We start from the raw sequence: 19,071 nt of genomic DNA on the forward strand, positions 1-19,071 counted from the left end.
TATGGTTGACAGAATCATGGTTCCCCTGTAGATATCCACACTCTGATTTCCTGGAACCTGTGAAAGCATTACTTTGTTTGGCAAAAGAGACTTTGCAGGTGTGATTAAGATGAAAGATCCTGAAATGAAGAGATTATCCTGGATTATCCAGCTGGCCCATACCTAATCACATGACTTCTTAAAAGCAGGGAACCTTTCTGAGCTGTGGTCAGAGGGAGACATAGCTATAGAAGAATGGTCCAAGAGGTGGAATGTTGCTGGCTTTGAAAGGAACTGGAATTTCCTTTTGAGAAAAATAGGCCACAAGCCAAAAATACAGTGTCCTCTACAAGCTGGAAAAGGCAAGGAAAGTGATTCTCCCCTAGAACCTCCAGAAAAGAATGCAGTTCTTTTAGCCAACACCTTCCTTTTAGCCAACGAGACCTGTACTGGACCTCTGAACTACAGACCTATAAGATAATAGAGAACTGTGTTGTTTTAAGTCACCAAGTTCATGATATTTTGTTACAGCAATAATAGAAAACTAATACATATACCAAGCTCATGTCCTCTTTCTGGCCTTTGCCCATAATGTTTCCTGAGCAGGTAATGGTGCTTACAGAATCCTCTACTTACTTCTCATAGAGATTTCCAGATAATATTTAAATCAGAAACACATGACTATTCTCCCAACCCCAGTTCCCACTGGACCTCTCATAACTTGAGTTTATTCAGTGCTGGGCCCCTGGGACCTAGCACAGGGTGCTATAGATCTACTGTAGAACCACCGCAGTTCTATTATAAATATGTACTGAATAAATAATTCTCAGTGGGAGATTAAGATTTAATAATTCAAGGAGTTACGAAACGTCAGAGATCAGAGTCACAACTTAGAAGTTAGAAAGTAAAGACTCTCATTTGATAGATGAGCAAATTGAAGCTCAGGGATGGAAAGTCCCCATGGATACAATGTAATTTTCTTTCAGTGAATCAGTGAATATTCAAACTATTTGCACGAGTTTTTCCACCTGACTTGCAAGGACCTTCATGATGGAATCACATCTTTCTAATCTGAACTTTTACCATTCCTTCCTCCTTGTATCCTACTCCAAATGAAAAGCTAAACTGCTCAGGGTTTCTCGAAATTGCTTATGCTAGAGATCTCTGCTCCTACAGCAGCACTACAACCAGTATCACTGAATGCTCACAGTTGATCAGTTAAATAAATAAAGGCCAGACTCAAACATGATTTTTTTCAGTGTTGATTATTTTCAACAATGTCCCTGGCAGAAAGTGACCCTTCAACAGCCACCACCATCCCTCTCACCTCCCAACACCCATAAGCTGTACATTCTCCATTCACCTCTTATGGACCAAAGCGCCTCTCTATTCTCTGTTACTGTATATGTAATAGTTTCCCTACTAAAAGGTAAGTTTCTAAAGGGAAGGTTTCTTTTCTACAGCCTGGTGACTAACATAGTATCTGTTCCATACATATCTGTTAGTTTGATGAGAGGCCAATATGTTTTTTAAATATTTGGAAATATTAGATATTCTATAAACAACTAGGTTTATTATTAAGTTTGATATTACTTCACTATGTAGAAACTTATACAATTCTTACTGAAAACATCCTATGATCCAGGTTCTTACTGTAGCTACAACAAGCTCCCTAAGGATCATAAGGAGAAACTTTGTCAAAAGATCCATGGACACCAACTAATATTTGGAGACATATTTATTATGTCTTTCATTGATATCATCTCATTTAACACACAACCCCATGAGTTAAGAAGCACAGCTACATTGTCTCCATTCTAGAAATAAGGGATATTCATTCCTACAACTTTTCTCACCATGATCTATGTTTCTTACCACCTCTAACCAGCAGCCTTCCTGGCCAACTCTCCAGTAACCTAAAGCCTGTAAGTGCAATGGACTAGCTGATCTGTGCTTTATAAAGATCTCAATTACCAAAAAGAAATGAGTGCTTAGGGCTTAGCCACTATGGTTAATACCCCCAAACCTGGTTTGTTTGTCTTATTTTTCAAAAACTGTTGCACTGCTAGTTTTTGTTTATTTGATTTCTTATTCTGCCCTATCTTGAGTTATACTTTTAAAACTTTGCACAAATCACTATTTATAACAGAGGATTTTTTCAATTTAAAACGTTGTGGAGAGTGTCAAATGGGGAGAAGGAGTTCTGTTAAGATTCCGATAAAGTTAAGACTGCCTTTGAATTACCTTGGTCACATTAACACCAAAACAACATCCCTTTTCTTTTACCATAGAAGTACCTTGTCAATATACTATCAATACATCATCGGAGACCTACACGAAGTTCAGGAAAGCTTCATGACCAGCGTGCAAGTGATGATGTAAATACAGTGACAGAGGTCACAAACATTACTTTCCACAAAAGTAGCAATGAAAATTTAGCACTAGTATTTTAATGCACACCAACCTTGAACCTCCATGTGTTCATCAACTTCCAAGGTAGGAATGATGAACTAATGAAAAGACAACTTGACTGGTAAGCATAAATCCTATTTTACTAAATCCCCTATCTTCTAAATATTCTAAATACTCTGTAAATTTAAGCCAGTGATATGTCTCAGTGTTCTCAGTTATAGTAAAGTGCAACATATATGTGGCAGTGCTTTGGAAAAGATACTGCTGAATGAGCCTAAGATACTGGTTCTTGCAGGGAGTGGAACTGTACACAACAGCTAAAAGCTGTGTCTTGGCTCTGAATATCCCTGCAATGAGGTAATAGTGAAGCCAGTCCAAGTGTTTGCTAGAATAAACAAGAGGCCACTGATGAGATCTGACATGGCTTCCCCCACCTCCCCACTCCCAGGCAAACAACTAGGCAACAAGGTCAATAGCAGAAGATGGTGTGAGAGGTAAGGGGACAAAAATAGCCATACCACAAATGCAGATAATTTTGCGTGTTTTCCAACAGACCTCTTATGGGACCATCTCAACAGAGCTTAATTACACCTCTATGCGGTTACAAACTGAATTATTTTCCCATAATGTACCTGCCCAAAATCACCAGAAAGAGACAGAGAAAGTGATAAGGACCTAGATGTTCTGATTTCCAGTCCAGATCTATTCCTACCATAACAGGTCACCTCCCTGTCTGGAAAAGTTACTTGATATAAATCTCAATGTGCAAAGAATTCTGATTTATTTTTGAAGAGTCTTTCAAGTGGCCAAATCTTTTCTCAGGACTACCTCAGAGTACCATTGTGTAGTAGATAGAAGCATGGGCTTTGGAATCAGACAGCCACCGCTGTAATTCCTGCTTACACAGTCATGGGCTGTGTGACTCTGGAAAACTTACTTAACCCCCTCTCACACCTCAGTTTCCTCCTCTGTTCAACTGGGATACTACTTAGTACCACCTCTTAAGTATAAACATGAAACAAGATGATGCATGCAAAACATTTAGCAGACCATGACTATTACGTCTTCAGACAGTAAAGATCACACTTCTAAGTAGTGCTCAGAATGTATGGGTATCTGTGTGTGCGTCTCTGTTATATGTGTAAGGTGTGTGCATAGGCATGTTAGGTGTAGAGGGGGGTGTGTTGCACATATGTATGTCTGTGTGTGACTGTGTGCACATAATTCTATATGCACATGTATGCTGCATAAGTGTAGGTGTGTATATGATGTGTTTGTATAAATGTGTAAGTATGGGGATATAAGTGAATGTGCGTATGCTTGTGTGCATGTAGTGTTGGGAAAGCTAGGAAAGGGGTGAAGGAAAAATTAAAGAACTCAGGGTCAGGTAGATGGGAAGAAGCTAGTTTACAAATAAAAATAAAGGCCTTGACAGATAACACTTTAGAAACGCATATCCTGTGTTTGTTTAAAAAAAGAAAAGCAGAAGGGCAGTTAGACATCTCATAGCACAATAATGACACATCTTTAGATTAAGTTTCCAAATCTATCTTTCCACTCTAAGGACTTTTCTACTCAGAGATTGCTGGACAGGGAACGAGCATAAACGTGTGAGCCTGTGCTCAGATGTTTCTTACCCACTTCAGGAAAAGGCTGTGAGGCGGTCATAAGAATATAAACTTAATTGTTAATGAAGAACTTCATTCCCCCCATAAAGAAAAGGAAATGGGTGGTGGTGGAGGCCTCTGTGATCTTTAGTCTCAGGTAAGCTGAGTTTATATGTATTGGGTTTATCAGTCTTTTCTTCACCTCACATGCTATACTTGGAGATGATGAGATAAAGCAAAATGCTATAGCCTTCAGTGGTAAAGCCAGACCACTGTTATAAAGCAGAATTGTCTGGTAATCCGGCTTGGAGCTACCAAAGATACACAGACTACATAAAATTATTTTTTAAAAACCACTGTTTGCAGGTTTCTGAGATACCAGTCAAGTCGACATCCTCTAATGTCTTCAGACGGTGTCCATGGCATCAGAAAAAAGGATTTGGAGAGGTAGAATTACCACAGTGAGGCCTCATCAATTTATATCTTTCTTGGATTTTTAAAAAATAATATGGAGCTTTAATATATGAGGGGAGGTAGTATATTCCAGTACTGCCATATTTTATGTTCCAAGTCAAAAAAACAAAACAAAAATGGAATCATTAATGAGTAAAACAAAACAAAGACTTCTCTTAAACTGTCCACCAGCATCCAGCTTATATGGGAAACTGTTTTGTATTGGAACATCTCATACATATTTTCATAAGTTCAAGGGCTCTAAACACGTTAAGTACATTCCAGAAATGAGAGTGGCACCTGTTGTTATCAAAATATTAAGCTCGTGGTTTTCTTTTCCTGCCATTCCTGTGGGAGTCTTTATTTCTTCTCAGTTAGGTCTCACCCCTAGCACCAAGCACCTCTTAATGACTATTTAGATGGACCCACAGTTTTCTGGGACATCTTAGGACCACCTGGCCCCTGCACCCACCGCTTTCCAGTGGAGGCCATTCTCTACAAACTGCCCTGTGAAAGGAGTGTGCGGCAGCATTGTGAGTGGGCACGTCAGTCTCCAGCTCAGGACTGGTTGCCCTCCTCTTTAAGATTGAGGGGCTTGATCCAGAAGACTTCCAAGGACCCTTCCCACATTGTAGTACTGGACAGAGGAAAGGTGAAATATGTAGCCTTTTACAAAGGGCTCTGCCATCAATACCATCCATGCCCCTCCTGGTGTCTACCTTGCCTCCTTCCTGCTTTTTAGATCTGAGTCAAATCTGTCCTGATTCTTGTAGGACAAGAGATACAGTGGCTGGCAATTTTTACATTCATAGCCCTTCTCCTTTTCTGCCTTTCCCCTCCCTCCTCTTCACCCCCAGGATTTCCTCATTTATTATCCCCACATTCAAGGCAGCAATATACGGCAGGAAGTCTAATGAAATGTTTGAACCCAATGAACCAACACATGGACAAAAAGTGAGTAAGTACTTAATTCCTACATGATGATAATTTGTCCAACTCAGCAGGCCAAGCTCTCTCTATCCATGAAACATGACACTTCTGAAGTATCTACCATAGGACGTCATGAAAGGGAGTGGGAAGCACTAGGGTTGATCCTTTTGGGGTCTGAGGTAGGACAAGCTATGTGTCTTCCTCAAGGAATGAAGGCCTCATGGAATATTTTCTAACAGAACCCGAGGGGACTAGGAATCCAAATCCTTCATCTGTGAATTGAAATGCTGGCACAAGAGAAGAGAAATAGATTGTCTGCTAAAAATCCCTCAGCAAGTTAGGGGGAGAATTAAGATAAGAATTCACATGCTCTGCCCACTGCACCAAACTGCCTTCATCATCTTCTGGTTCTTGTACTCTCTCATGGGCTGGGCTTTGAGCCACAGGAACTCATAGTAGGATCAGTGGTGTGATCTGACCCCACATGGGCAGTGAGTGACTCGTGCCCCTTGTTAATCCCACCCTCAGAAGCAAAATGATCATTTGGTTTTTCCTGAGGGCTCCAGGGAAGGACATGAAGAATTAGCACAGTGCAATGGGACTGGTTTTCACATTAGAGATGGAGATGCCTCAGGGCAGCATCTGGAGTGAGCAGGATAACACTCAGCAATGCTCCAGAGTCCCAATGCCGTATTTTAACCAGAGCTGTTTCACTTTAGCCATTTTATATACCGAGTTCCCACTCAGAGCTCATTTGAACAGAGATCGCACCATGGGGGACCACTGATGTACTAGAAATGTGTTGGGACTTGGAGACAGAGGATATGGATTTAAGCAATGATTTCTCCAGTCTTCTTTTCGTGAGAATTAAGGCAAGACATTTCATATTTCTGGACCTAAATTTCATCTTATGTTAGATGGATTAACAACCTATATGTGCTAAATAATCAAAAAGACATTGTACAGTAAATGTGATTTTTGTGCAGTGAAGCCCTTCCAAAATATGACTGTTACCACAGGACACTGCTACAGACAGGCCCAGCAGCTTTATAAAGAAGGGATGTGAGAGGAGAGGCTGATCCTAGTGGCTCCAGTGACTTATGACTGGTGTGATTTTACCCTGATGGGACACATGAATTTCTAGCCCCCATCCTGACAGCGTTTAGGTGAGTCATTGGCAATGAGGTATTTGCACTGAGGACAGATAGATAGAGGGATCACAGAGAAATGTAACACTGTGTATGTTTGTTGTCTGTTGCCTGAGATTCCCGGTCCTGAGTCATCACTGTGTCTATAAGGCAGACAGGAAGACAGAATGAGGGAATGCATTTGCAGAAACGTTTACCTGCCTTCCTTTCCAGGCATATGCCATGACATCTGCCCTACGCACCCTGAGTTCCAACCAGGCTGAACTATTTCCAGTTCCTTAATATATCTACGTAAATGCCACCTCTGGAAAGCCTCCTCTGACCTCTCCAGGAGGGGACTGGAGCATCTTCCTCTATGAATCCATAAAGTTTTGTTCACTGCATTAGTTATATACCCTTGTTATCTGTTTAGGCATCTGTTTCCTACACTAGAAGTCCCTTGTGGGATGGGGAACAGTAAGAACTGTGATCCCCTTGATTTTAAACTGCAGCATCCTGTACTCAGCATGGGCTTAACAGTTGTTGGTTGAATAAAGAAGTGATACGATTTGATGAATAAATAAGTTTTAAAAACTGATACAAATTAATACATAATTAGCTATAATTTTCTCAATTTGGGGCTAGACTTTAATAAAACTTCCAACATAGAAACCAATTCCAATATAGGATTTAGTTTGCTGGATAGGTCACCAGGCAGAATACCAAGTAGCTGAGCTTTGGTGGGACAAGGATAGATGCCCCTCAATTTCTTTAGTTTTCCAATATTGTCCCCTGTTGTCCATTTTCTCTTCTCATCTGTCTCTTCTTACTCAGCTGCTCTCCCTGGCTCGCCCCAGACTCCCATATGTCTTTATAAATTAAAGGCAAAATCCTCATGACCGCTGCAATCTCTGGATGGAACCAACGGCATGTTGTTTCTTTTCTTGGGGCCTCCTAGCTTTGGTCCCTGGAGCACCTGGTGACAGGCTTAGACCCATCACTTCAAAGGCAGTACTGCTCCTGCATGTGATTCCTCCCTATTAATACTCCTTCTCCAACTATCCACTCTTTTTAAGGTAGATAGAGGGAGATGGGGATGGAAAAGGTGTGGGCAAGAGCATGGTATGGAGAAGGATCTGAGATATAGATAAAAACACAGAAGTGTTCAGGTAGTGTGGTTAAAAGTATGGGCTCCAGGGGCTTCCCTGGTGGCGCAGTGGTTGAGAGTCCGCCTGCCGATGCAGGGGACACGGGTTTGTGCCCCGGTCCGGGAAGATCCCACAGGCCGCGGAGCGGCTGGGCCTGTGAGCCATGGCTGCTGAGCCTGCGCGTCCGGAGCCTGTGCGCCGCAACGGGAGAGGCCACAACAGTGAGAGGCCCACGTACAGGGGGAAAAAGAAAAAAAAAGGTGGAGTCTATGTCCCTTGCCCTTGAACCTAGTGAGTCTTTGTGACTATCTATCTTAACCAACAGTGTACAGTGGAGGTGACACTATACGTGACTTCTAAAACTAGGTCATAAAAATGCATGCACTTCCACCTTGTTCTCTTGGGATATTCACTCTCGCAACTCAACCACCATGTTATAAGGAAGCCCAAGTAGTGTGTGGAGGTATCCACATGGGGAGAAACCATGATCCCTGATGCACAGCTCTAGCCAAGCTCCCAGCACCAGCCTGCCAACCAATAGTCACATATCTTGAAAGTGAATGTTCCACCCCCAAGTCAAGCCACCCAGCCATATTTCACAGAACAGAGATAAACAATCCTCATGGAGCAGTACCAAAATTATAGATTTGTGAGCAAAATAAACAATACTATGTTTGGGGTAGTTTATCATGTACCAATAGATGGCTGATGCAGATCTAGAAATAGATAAAAGTATCTGTATTTTTATGAACTGATATTCACCGTTTCTGGGAAAAGGGGGTGTTTGTTTTATGCACATCATTTGTTTCAACAAAAACATAGTTTTTTCTAAAAGGCTGTTATAGGTCATAAGGAATTTTCACAAACAATAGTCAATGTGTTCATCACACATAAATAAGTATACATGACAAATGATAGCTCCATGTTACCAACTGAGTAACCGTATCTTAAGAAAGTAAATCAATCAAGGTCACACAGCTACTCAGAGGCAAATGAAAAATCATGAAGCCACATCTTTTTACCCCAAATCCAGAGCTGTTTGCATTATATCATGCTGACAATCTGGACAAAGAGGTTTGAAGACTTGATCCAACTATTGGCTCAGTTACAACCCCTGTGGCCTGAGCAAGGCCCTCTATGAGCTTTGGAGTCCTTGAGAAAATGAAGTGTTTAGATCAAAAGACCTCTAAAACCCCACACAGCTCGAATATTCTCAGAGAGTAGAAATCCTCCTACACCTGTTAGAGCCTTTCATTACCTCTTATTCCTTCCAGATTGGATTCTTCTCTTGATATCCTACCTGCCTCCTCTGTCGTTGACTCACACATCCACCAGATTCCACAAGCAAATTCACGTTTGTGTTAAATCCCTGTGCACAAGAAGTCTTACTTCACCCTCTCCTATGGTAGGCAGGTTTCTAGGATGGCCCCTAGTGATCCCTGCCTCCTGGTGTTCACAGCCTTGCATAATCTCCTCACTCTGAGTGTGGTCTGATCCCAGTCACTTACTTCTAACCAACAGAATGTGGTACATGTGATGGGATATCACTTTCACAATTAGGTTTCACATGATTACGACTTATATCTGGTGGGCAGCCTCTACCTTTTGCCATCTCAGATTCCATGCTTTGATGTAATGAGCTGCCATGTTGGAGAGCTGCACACGACCAGGAGCTGAGAGCAGTCCCCAGCCAACAGCCAGCTAGAAACTAAGGCTCTCTCAGTTCAACAGCCCAGGAGAAACTGAACCATTGACAACAACCAGCTGGGCTTGGAAGCAGATCATTCCCCAATCGAGCCTTCAGATGAGACTGTAGACTCTGGGGCCAATACACTTATTGCGGACTTGGGAGAGACTGTGAACTGATGGTCCAACTAAGCTGTGTCCAGATTCCTGGCCCACAAAAGTAATGTGAGAGTGTGTGCTGTTTTTAAGCTGCTAGAGTTTTAAGCAATCTGTTGCACAGCAATAGGGAACTAATACTTTTTACTATGCATTAATAATAAGGGAGATCCTCCGAATGTCACTGAAGGGAAAAACTCACTAAAAACATGAAAGCCTTTTCTCCACCCACACCACCCAGCATCTCTATCTCAGGGGATCCAAAACAAGACACAGTCTTGTTACATTTTCAATCATACCAACAGAATCACAGCCCTAGGAAACCCAGTCAGACCCTGAAGGAAAGGGATGGTGGAGTTATATTGCATCATATGAAATGCAAACAGCAGTTAGGCCTGAGGCATGAAAAGGAAAATATACTATTAGAATAGATCCAGGTCAATGTGGACACTCTGTTCAGAGTTTCTCAAGAAGGTGATAAATATCATTTAAAAGCTGCCTTATAACTCTAATACCATAGACACTATGAGTGGAAGGAATGAGTAAGATCTGGCCTCATTTACAAATGGGGACCTGAGCCTTAGACAGAGGAATTGACTGACTTTACACAACCTGTTAATTGCAGAACTGGGAGCAGAATCCATTTCTGTTAGCTCAATTCAGTTCTGTTTCCAACGCAAATGCAAAAAAAAAAAAGATTCATTTCAAGCAAAATAGCAATTCACATATTTCATTCTTAATAAATGTGACTTGCAGGTATCTTACATAAAAGGATACTAGGAGAAAAATTCATAGTACATGCATATGTGTATGACAACATCTCACATATATGTAAGTATTCAGATGCATAAATAGCTAAATGACAATTTCTAATTGCTTAGTTTTAAAAGCAGACTAGGAGAGAAATCAATGTTGGAAGGAAATGAAAAAAATTCTATGCAAAAGGTGACAGGTTTATAATGTACTACTTCCTCCCAAAATCTGTTACAAACGTCAATATTTACCCTAGATGAGTGAGAGAATGATGTGCCTATCATAAAATATATTATGTTTAACATGATATTGCATCTGAAAACTGGAATGAGTTTGAAAAATATTTGTATAGCACTTCATAATTTACAAAGCACTTTAATGCACAGCATGTCATTTACTTCTCACAAAACCATATATGGTAAGCAGAGGAGGTATTCATATCGTGGATGAAGAAAATGAGGTTCAGAGAGATAAAGCAACTAAAATTCATACTTCCTAACATGGCAGAGCTGGAATTGGAATGCTAGTTTTCTAAATCTAAATGCTTAGTCTAAGAATTAGAGATGCAAATCATTCTCAATTAAAAACAAAAATCTTCCAGATTCTGTCAATTTACTGTGTAACCAGGGGGAAATACTTCTGAGTTTGGGTTTCCTCCTCCAGAAAATGAAGACATTAGGCTAGTGTCCACTACTGACACTAGAGCGAGCCTTCGGAGAGTACAGCTGTAGAGGTGAGACAAAGGAGGGAAAGGATGCCGCTTATAAAACATTTGACTGACAAATCAATGTTTGCTTTAAAGGGTTCTCAAAGTATGGTCCCAATATCAGCACCATCTGGGAACTTCTTAGAAATACGAACTCTTGAGAATCACTGCAGATCTACTGCAACAGAAATTCAGAGAGCGGAGGCCAGCACTCTTCTCGACAAACCTGCCAGGGCATCCAGAAGAAGAGTAACTTGACCACAGCTGTCCGCGCTTTAGTCTCTGTGCAGGTGATACACAATGAGAATAAACTATACCAATGGTCCAATGTTAGGCTCATTAAATTGTGACAAGATCATAATCTATGAATCATGATTTTTGTTGTTTTTTGCGGTACATGGGCCTCTCACTGTTGTGGCCTCTCCCGTTGCGGAGTACAGGCTCCGGACGCGCAGGCTCAGCGGCCATGGCTCATGGGCCCAGCCGCTCCGCGGCATGTGGGATCTTCCCAGACCGGGGCACGAACCCGTGTCCCCTGCATCGGCAGGCGGACTCTCAACCACTGCGCCACCAGGGAAGCCCATGATTTTTGTTTTTAAAGTGAACCTTATTTGGTTATCAGAGGGATTACCCTATAATCCACAGAAATAGATGTTGGTGATTCATGCATATGTCAGATGAAAGGTTATTTGCTCTAGCATTGGCTTTAGAATCCATGCATTAGAAGCCACTAAAATAACCAAAAGAACTGGACAGAAGCTGAGGAACAGCTAGACCCACACTCTTTGGCATATTGTAAGAACGATTTCCGCTATATATAAGATAGATAATGTGTTCAGAGTTGTATCGTGATTACAGACCAAATTTATAAATCAATCTTTTTTTTACATAAAAGCGACAACTTGGACAATTTTAAAATAGGCATTAGCATTTAATTCCCAATAATAAGATCTGCTACTGCAAATGGTGCTAACTGTATACCAAACACCGTTTTAAGTGCTTTACCCATGGTAACTCATTTATCTCATTACAGTCCTATGAGGTGGATACTATAGCTATCTTCATTACAGAGATGAAAAAAGTGAGGTACAAAAAGCTTAACTGACTGATCCCAGGTCACACAGAAAATGGTAGAGCTGGGATTTAAACTCAAGGCAGTCTGGTCCAAGAATCTATGATTTTAATCATTACAATATACAGCATTTTCAATAATCTTAAATTCTATGAGGCTGGTTCCAAATCATCCTGAACACCATGAATCTGGGTTCACATTATCTTGGAAAACATGAACTTGGCCCTTCAATTTGCAGACACTTTCCTCTGGTTGCACATAATGACTCCCAGAGACTTCAAACCAGTCGTACAGAAAAATCTTCTATAGTGAAATAATAAAAGGACAGAAAGAACAATCAATATATACATGTTTTTTTCTTTTATACAGGGCAAAAGCCATACCAACTCAAAGCTAAAAACACCATGAGAGATCATCTCATTCCTCAAGTCCAGTTTACGGATATTGAAACAGACCCAAAGAGAGGTAGTGATATCTTTGGCCAGTCATGGAAATTCTGGACCTTGTAAAACATCTTAAATAGTTGTTTCCAGAGGTCTAACCAAGTTGTCCAGCTTGTTTTTAAGAGATGACATGTTTTTGCAAGGCTGAGGAAGTAGTCTCTTTCTGCTTCACCCTCACACTGGTTCACCTATAGCCCTTCTCAGTGTTCATCCGAGTTCTATTGATATTCGTAAAGACCATCTTCCAAGGTCATTGAAGGTTCCTGTCAGTAACAGTGCTTAAAAAAATCACACATCTATACTAGCTATTATAGCAAACAGCACAAAACCATTATTGAGGCTGAGTAGTTTGTCTTAGACACAGAAACAGTCAATTTGGGGGCCTGGAATAGGACCAAGGTCTGTCTTTCCTTCCAAGTTTTATATCAGGGAACAGAAAACTCCAAACCCTGTGACCAAGAATGAGAGTACCACAAAATCTTAGCATCATTCAAATCAATTCTCCCATCTGTTGCCTGAATTCTTTTCCCAGCGTCATTGCCAAACTTCATTTGATAATGATGATGGCGGTGAGAGCAACAGTAATAACAGTGTCATGAAGTGCTAGATAGCGTATCCACACATTATACACACACCCATTATTTCACGTGGTCCTCATGTAAACTCTGAGATGTATTATTAACTCAGGTTAATAACCGAGGTTTTAGAGAGTTTAAATAACTCACTTGGTAAATGCCAGAGTATCATTTCAACCAGGTCCAATGAAGGCAAACTTGCCATTTTCTGAGGCAGCCTGCATTGAACTTCAACTGTCTTTATTGGTAGAAAGGTACTGTCCTTATACTGTATTGCCGATTCCCTTTCTTGGCCTCTAAATGTTAAGCTTTGCTCTGCTCTCTGGAGCTGCATAGAAGTCTGTTCCTATCTGCAGAGATTCCTATCCAAGTAAGGATGGAAAGCACAGACAGCTTCCACAACATCCAGGCTGAGCTCTACCGCTTCCTCTTCCAGAAGCATTCTATATGTGCTTCTTTCTTAGGATGTATACTCTGTGCTGTAATTGTCAGGTTTGTATTCTCCCAATAGACTGTGAGCTTCTTTAAGGCGGAGGCCATGCACAATTTTATCTATGTATTCCAGGCACACTGCTCGATATAGAGCTTTATTTGTTAAACTTTTAAGTGAGATATAATTTACATACCACTAAATCCACTCTTCAAAAATGTACAGTGTTCCTTAATATATTTATATCACTATCTAATTCCAGACTATTTTGATCATTCCCAAAATAACTATTGTCCCCACTGGTAGTCACTCCCTATTCTCCCCACTCCTCAGTCACTGGTGGCCACCAATCTTTCTATATATATATATATATTAGCCTATTCGTATAAATAGAATCATGCTACATGAAGTTTTTTGTGTCTGGCTTCTTTCATACAGCATAATTTTCAAGATTCATATATGTTATAGCATGTATCAGTATTTAATTTATGATTAAATAACATTCAATTTTATGGACATACTACATTTTGTTTATTAATTCTTCAAATGATGGATGTTTAGGTTGTTTCCACTTTCTGGCTATTATGAATAACGCTGCTATGCACATTCATTGACAGGTTTTTGTGTGGATATGTTTTAATCCTTTTGGGTATATAATTAGGAATACAGTTGCTTGATCATATGATAACTCTATGTCTAATCTTTTGAGGAACTGCTAGACTTTTTCTAAAGTGGCTGTACCATTTTACAATCAACCAGCAACGCATGACAATTCCAATTTCACTACATTATTGCCAACATGTGTTACTGTCTGTCTTTTGTATTATAACCATCTTAGTGTGGGTAAAGTGGTATCTCATTGTAGTTTTGATTTGATTATTTCCTGGATGACTAATAATGTCAAGCATCTTTTCCTATGCATATTAGCTTCTTGTATATCTTTGGAGAAATGCCTATTAAGATCCTCTGTCCATTTTTTAATTGGATTATTTGTCTTCTTAGTGAGTTGTTACGAGTCTTAATATATTCTAGATACAAATCTCTTATCAAATATGTTACTTGCAAATGAATTCTCCCACTCCATGGGTTGTTTATTCACTTCCTTGATGGTGTCATTTGAAGCACAAAAGTGTTTAATTTTGAAAAAGTCTAATTTATCAAAAATTTTTTAGCCGTTTGTACTTTTGGTATCACTGACTAATCCAAGGTCATGAAGATTGCTCCTATGTTTTCCTCTAAGAGTTTTATAGCTTTACTCCTGATATTTATGTCTTTGATCCACCTTAAGTTAATTTTTGTATATGATATGAGGGAGGTGTCCAACTTCATTCTTTCACATGTGGATATCCAGTTGTCCCAGCGTTATTTGTTGGAAAAACTATTCTTTCCCCATTGAATATCTTGGTATCCCTGTCAAAAATCAATTGCTATAAATGTAATGGTGTATTTCTGGACTCTCAATTCCATTCCATCATCTTATATGTATACTTTATGCCAGTACCACACTGCTTGATTCCTGTAGCTTTGTATTAAGTTTTGAAATGGGGTAAACCTCTTCATTTTTTTTCTTCAAAATTGTTTTGGCTATTCTGGGTCCTTTGAATTTCCATATGAATTTTATACTTCACCTGCCAACCTCTACAAAGAAGAAAACTGGAAAATTCTGACAGGAATTAAATCTGCAGATCAATTTGGGGATCATGCCACCTTAACCATATTGTATCTTCCAAGCAAAGAACCCGAATACCTTTCCACCTATTTGGGTCTTCTTTAATATCACTCAACAGTTCAACAGAGCTTTTATGTTCAGTTATAATCAGTGAACAAAAGAAAAAACTAAATAAATGAGTGAACAAACCAATCAATGAATAAGAGAGCTCTTAGTAAAACATACACAATGGCCACCTTCTCAAATCGCATTTCCCTTTTCAAAAAGCCACCCTTTACTAGTCTCAGTTTTCAAGCTACATTTCTGTCTTTTCCTCACATTTTTGTTTCTTGGTTTTTGCTTTTTTTTTTTTTTTAATAAATTAAGGGCAGACGCACCCACTAAGCAACTTGAGGCAGAGACAGCAGCAGGTTTCCATGAAGATTTTCTTTTCTTTTTTTTCAGAATGGATATTTATTTATTTATTGGCCCCCTCACAGCATGTGGGATCTTAGTTCCCCAACCAGGGATCGAACCTGTGCCTCCCTGCAGTGGAAGCAAAGGGTCCTAACCACTGGACCACCAGGGAATTTTCACATTTTTGGTCATAAATTTTATAGTTTCTTTCTCTTTTTTCCATTGATATGATGCAGTGTAGTGGAGAGGTGGTGGCTGAATGATGCACCTCCATTCACACCTTTCCTTCAGAAGGTACTCCAGGAAACTTGTTCTAACACAGCTGCCAGCACACCACCCTGAACCCCCCTCTTTTGTTTCTCCATGCGCTGGTTGTGAGGTCTCATCTACAAGTAGACTTCCCTATAAACGAAGTAAAGCAACATAATTTTTAGCTATGCTAGGCTGGCTGATGAGAAAAGGTGCCCTACAATTAGGATTACATAGAGTATTATGTCATCCAGGATGCTATTTGTAAAATCTGTTCCCTGGCTTTGACTGCCTTGGTAAGGATCAATCCAACATCGGCCATTTAGGAAATAAAACAGCACTCTGTGTAGGCTGGGTGGCAGAGAGAGCCAAGGGGACTCCTTACTACACCTCTAGCAGTACCTGAGAAATAACAATTTCCAGTATTTTCATATAAGTAGTACAATATCAAGATGGAATTCAAAACAGTTCAAGACAATTTACAAATGATTCGGTTAACAGGCTTACATGTCTCACTACCAGTACTTCAAGCTTTCTGAAACACCACATTTCTTAAAAGGAACAAATAAATATTCTATCTCTTTAGCCCACTTTAATTCTTTTACTTTACTTACACAAGCAGAATATGTTACTTTAATGGATCCACTGTTTACCATCAATATAAGCAAAGAATCCATTTAGAATTAAATTATCTCTTTAAAATAAGTATGAAGTTTACATATTTTTAAGGATTTTCACAGGGACATATAGATAGAAAGTTTATTTCCATTTAAAAAGCACAAGTTAGGTTAAGGCAATTAATTAGTTGTGAAAGAGCTTATAATTGGCATACACTTATATCATTTCAAATATCGTGTCAGGAGGTATCAGAAATAATGTGGTAAGGAAGGAGATGAACCATAGGGTCTCAAGCAAAAGTCGTATGATAATTCTGCAGACTTTTGCTTTTTTTCTGAGAAAAAGGAAGCATATATCAGCTCATCAGTCAGGTAACTTTTTGTCTCCTATCATTGAATTCAAAGCATTGATTGTGTTGATCTTTGTTTTAGGCAACACTGAGTAACATGAAGGTCTTCTCTTTTCAGCAGTTCCTTAGAGGATGCAGAAAAGAACTTGATATTTATTTTTATATCAACCCAATAATAAGAGAATAGTTACAGTATTGAATTTTAACCCCAAATAATATCATCTTTTCAACCAAGTGCATTGCCTTCAAGTGATATAAGGCAGTGCAGGGGTAAAGGTAGAAATTTTAGCTGATTCAGCAGCTACCATTAAGTTGTCCTTATAAAACTCATTTGCCTCAGCTGTACTATTTTTTTATTGGTGTAAATACCTGTTAATTATGGAAAAATCAGAAAGCAGTTATAACTATGTCATATACTAACTCGATATCAATTCCGGAGTGGGTTCTCTAGCAGATTTCTAGGGTGTGAATCTTTACATCATTATTGGATTTGATGACAATATTTACTTATTTATTCAGCACATATGAATTTGTATGTCTCTTGTTTGCCAGGAAACGAAAAGATAATCTTGCCTCAAGGACTTCATACTCTGGTATTTAACACAATTATATTTTTACTGTTCAAGCTTAAGGCATTACGCACTTTTATACTGTCTCTGTAAGGTATACTCTGTGAGGTACAATTATTAAATTTTTACTTTATATTTGAGTAATTTGTGATTTAGAACAACAAAACATAATCCAGTTCTATTCTGTGGTCTTGAACCCCAATATGACAGCACAGATCAGGTGCATGTTTGGGTGAGGGCCCGGGACCTCAGAGAGGTCAAATTCACAGAGAGGCAAATTCTAAAATTCACAAGTGGCCCTGTCTGTACTTACAGATGAAAATTATACTTACTGGCTCAACAGCAGTAAGTGCCCAATTTGTACCTTTTATTTCAATAAAATTCCCGTCTGTAGTTTTATGTAAGCTGGGAATATGTATGTTCAAACTATGAAACATAACAAATTAAACTTTCATATTTGTAGATGATATATTCACTGAAAGGCGATGTATAACTTTCCTGGTAATTCTTGCACACTGTGAAAGGAAACTTAGCAGTTATACTCCAATGTGGTATTTTGTGGAGAGGACAGACCAGTTACTCACCATGACAAATGGTGATATGTAGGATTGGTTATTAAGCACCTCCAACCTTCTGTCCAAAGAGGCCATCGTCATCATCATTATACTTTAGTTTGGCATATAAAGGAAATGGATGGCAAAATGCACAAAACAGTGACAATATCTTATCTGAGATTCAGCTTTTGCTCTTAAAACACAATATTCTCATGTACTTGCCATGGTAAAATCTAATCATCTCGAGTAAAAAATACAGCCGGATTTCTATTTTGTTGTTTATTTGCTTTTAAATTAAAAAAAAAAAAAAAAAAGAAGAAGAAGGGAATAAAGGGAACCATGGGGTTTGAGACCAAGGCTGCTACCAAAATAGATATTTAAACAGTGGGAGAGGACGACAGAAATAAGAAAACCAGTCCTAACAAGAAAGCTCTTTAATTCTGCAAATGTGATGTGTGCGTCTGCATGGACATAAGGCTAATTATTTCCACTAAGATGCTGTTGTAAAATGGAGAAGCTCAACAGGCATCTTTGTGAGTTTCTTTTGAAACCAATGCCTGGATGGAGTGACTAAGTGTAATGAAACACAATCATCTCTGAGCCAAGGTCTTGCAAACATATCACAGCTAAAGGTTACCCCAGGGACCATGGCCAGGGTACCATAGAAGACTCCCCCCCTCCCTGCCCTAGGCTCCAGCAGAGCTGGCTTCTCCTGGGTACTCTCGGCAGCAGCTGCCTTGCTTACCTTCCTCCTATTTCATTGCTGGGAGCTAACCTACACCACAGACTCAGAGCACACCCTTACATTGGGACAAGTAAAATGGGCATTTTGGGGCAAAAGTTTTGTAGAGGTTCAATTCAAGGTAGGCCTTAACCTAAAGTTCCACTCTGAAAATGTTACATTTTCATGGTGCTCAAAACAAGATTAAATGTTAACTTTATTATGCTTGTCACATAAGACACAAACACAAACATCACCCTCTTAAAGAGGAGAAGGAGGTATACATGTTATTAGATGCAATTATATACAATCTAAAAATCAATTGCCCGTCATCAAACTCACGGCATGCAACTCTGAGTCAGCTAAGGGCTCCACCACCTCGACCTCATTGTTACTTAATGTTGAGGCTTCCTGGCAGGTAGAGACTAATTCAAAATAACCCAGATCTTCTAAATATGGGCACCGCAAA

The 19,071-nt window shown here is 39.6% G+C and overlaps 1 protein-coding gene across 3 annotated transcripts in view; it reads right to left on the reverse strand.

Annotated features, from left to right (window-relative positions):
* The window catches only part of LPP (LIM domain containing preferred translocation partner in lipoma), a 698,095-nt gene that overhangs the window by 336,106 nt on the left and 342,918 nt on the right, over positions 1–19,071 (reverse strand). The window lies entirely within an intron of this gene.

This window comes from Delphinapterus leucas, chromosome 4, assembly GCF_059928025.1.
Source record: "Delphinapterus leucas isolate spDelLeu-1000000601 "Yukka" chromosome 4, BTC_Dleu_Yukka2, whole genome shotgun sequence".
In the NCBI taxonomy this organism is placed as follows: Eukaryota; Metazoa; Chordata; class Mammalia; order Artiodactyla; family Monodontidae; genus Delphinapterus; species Delphinapterus leucas.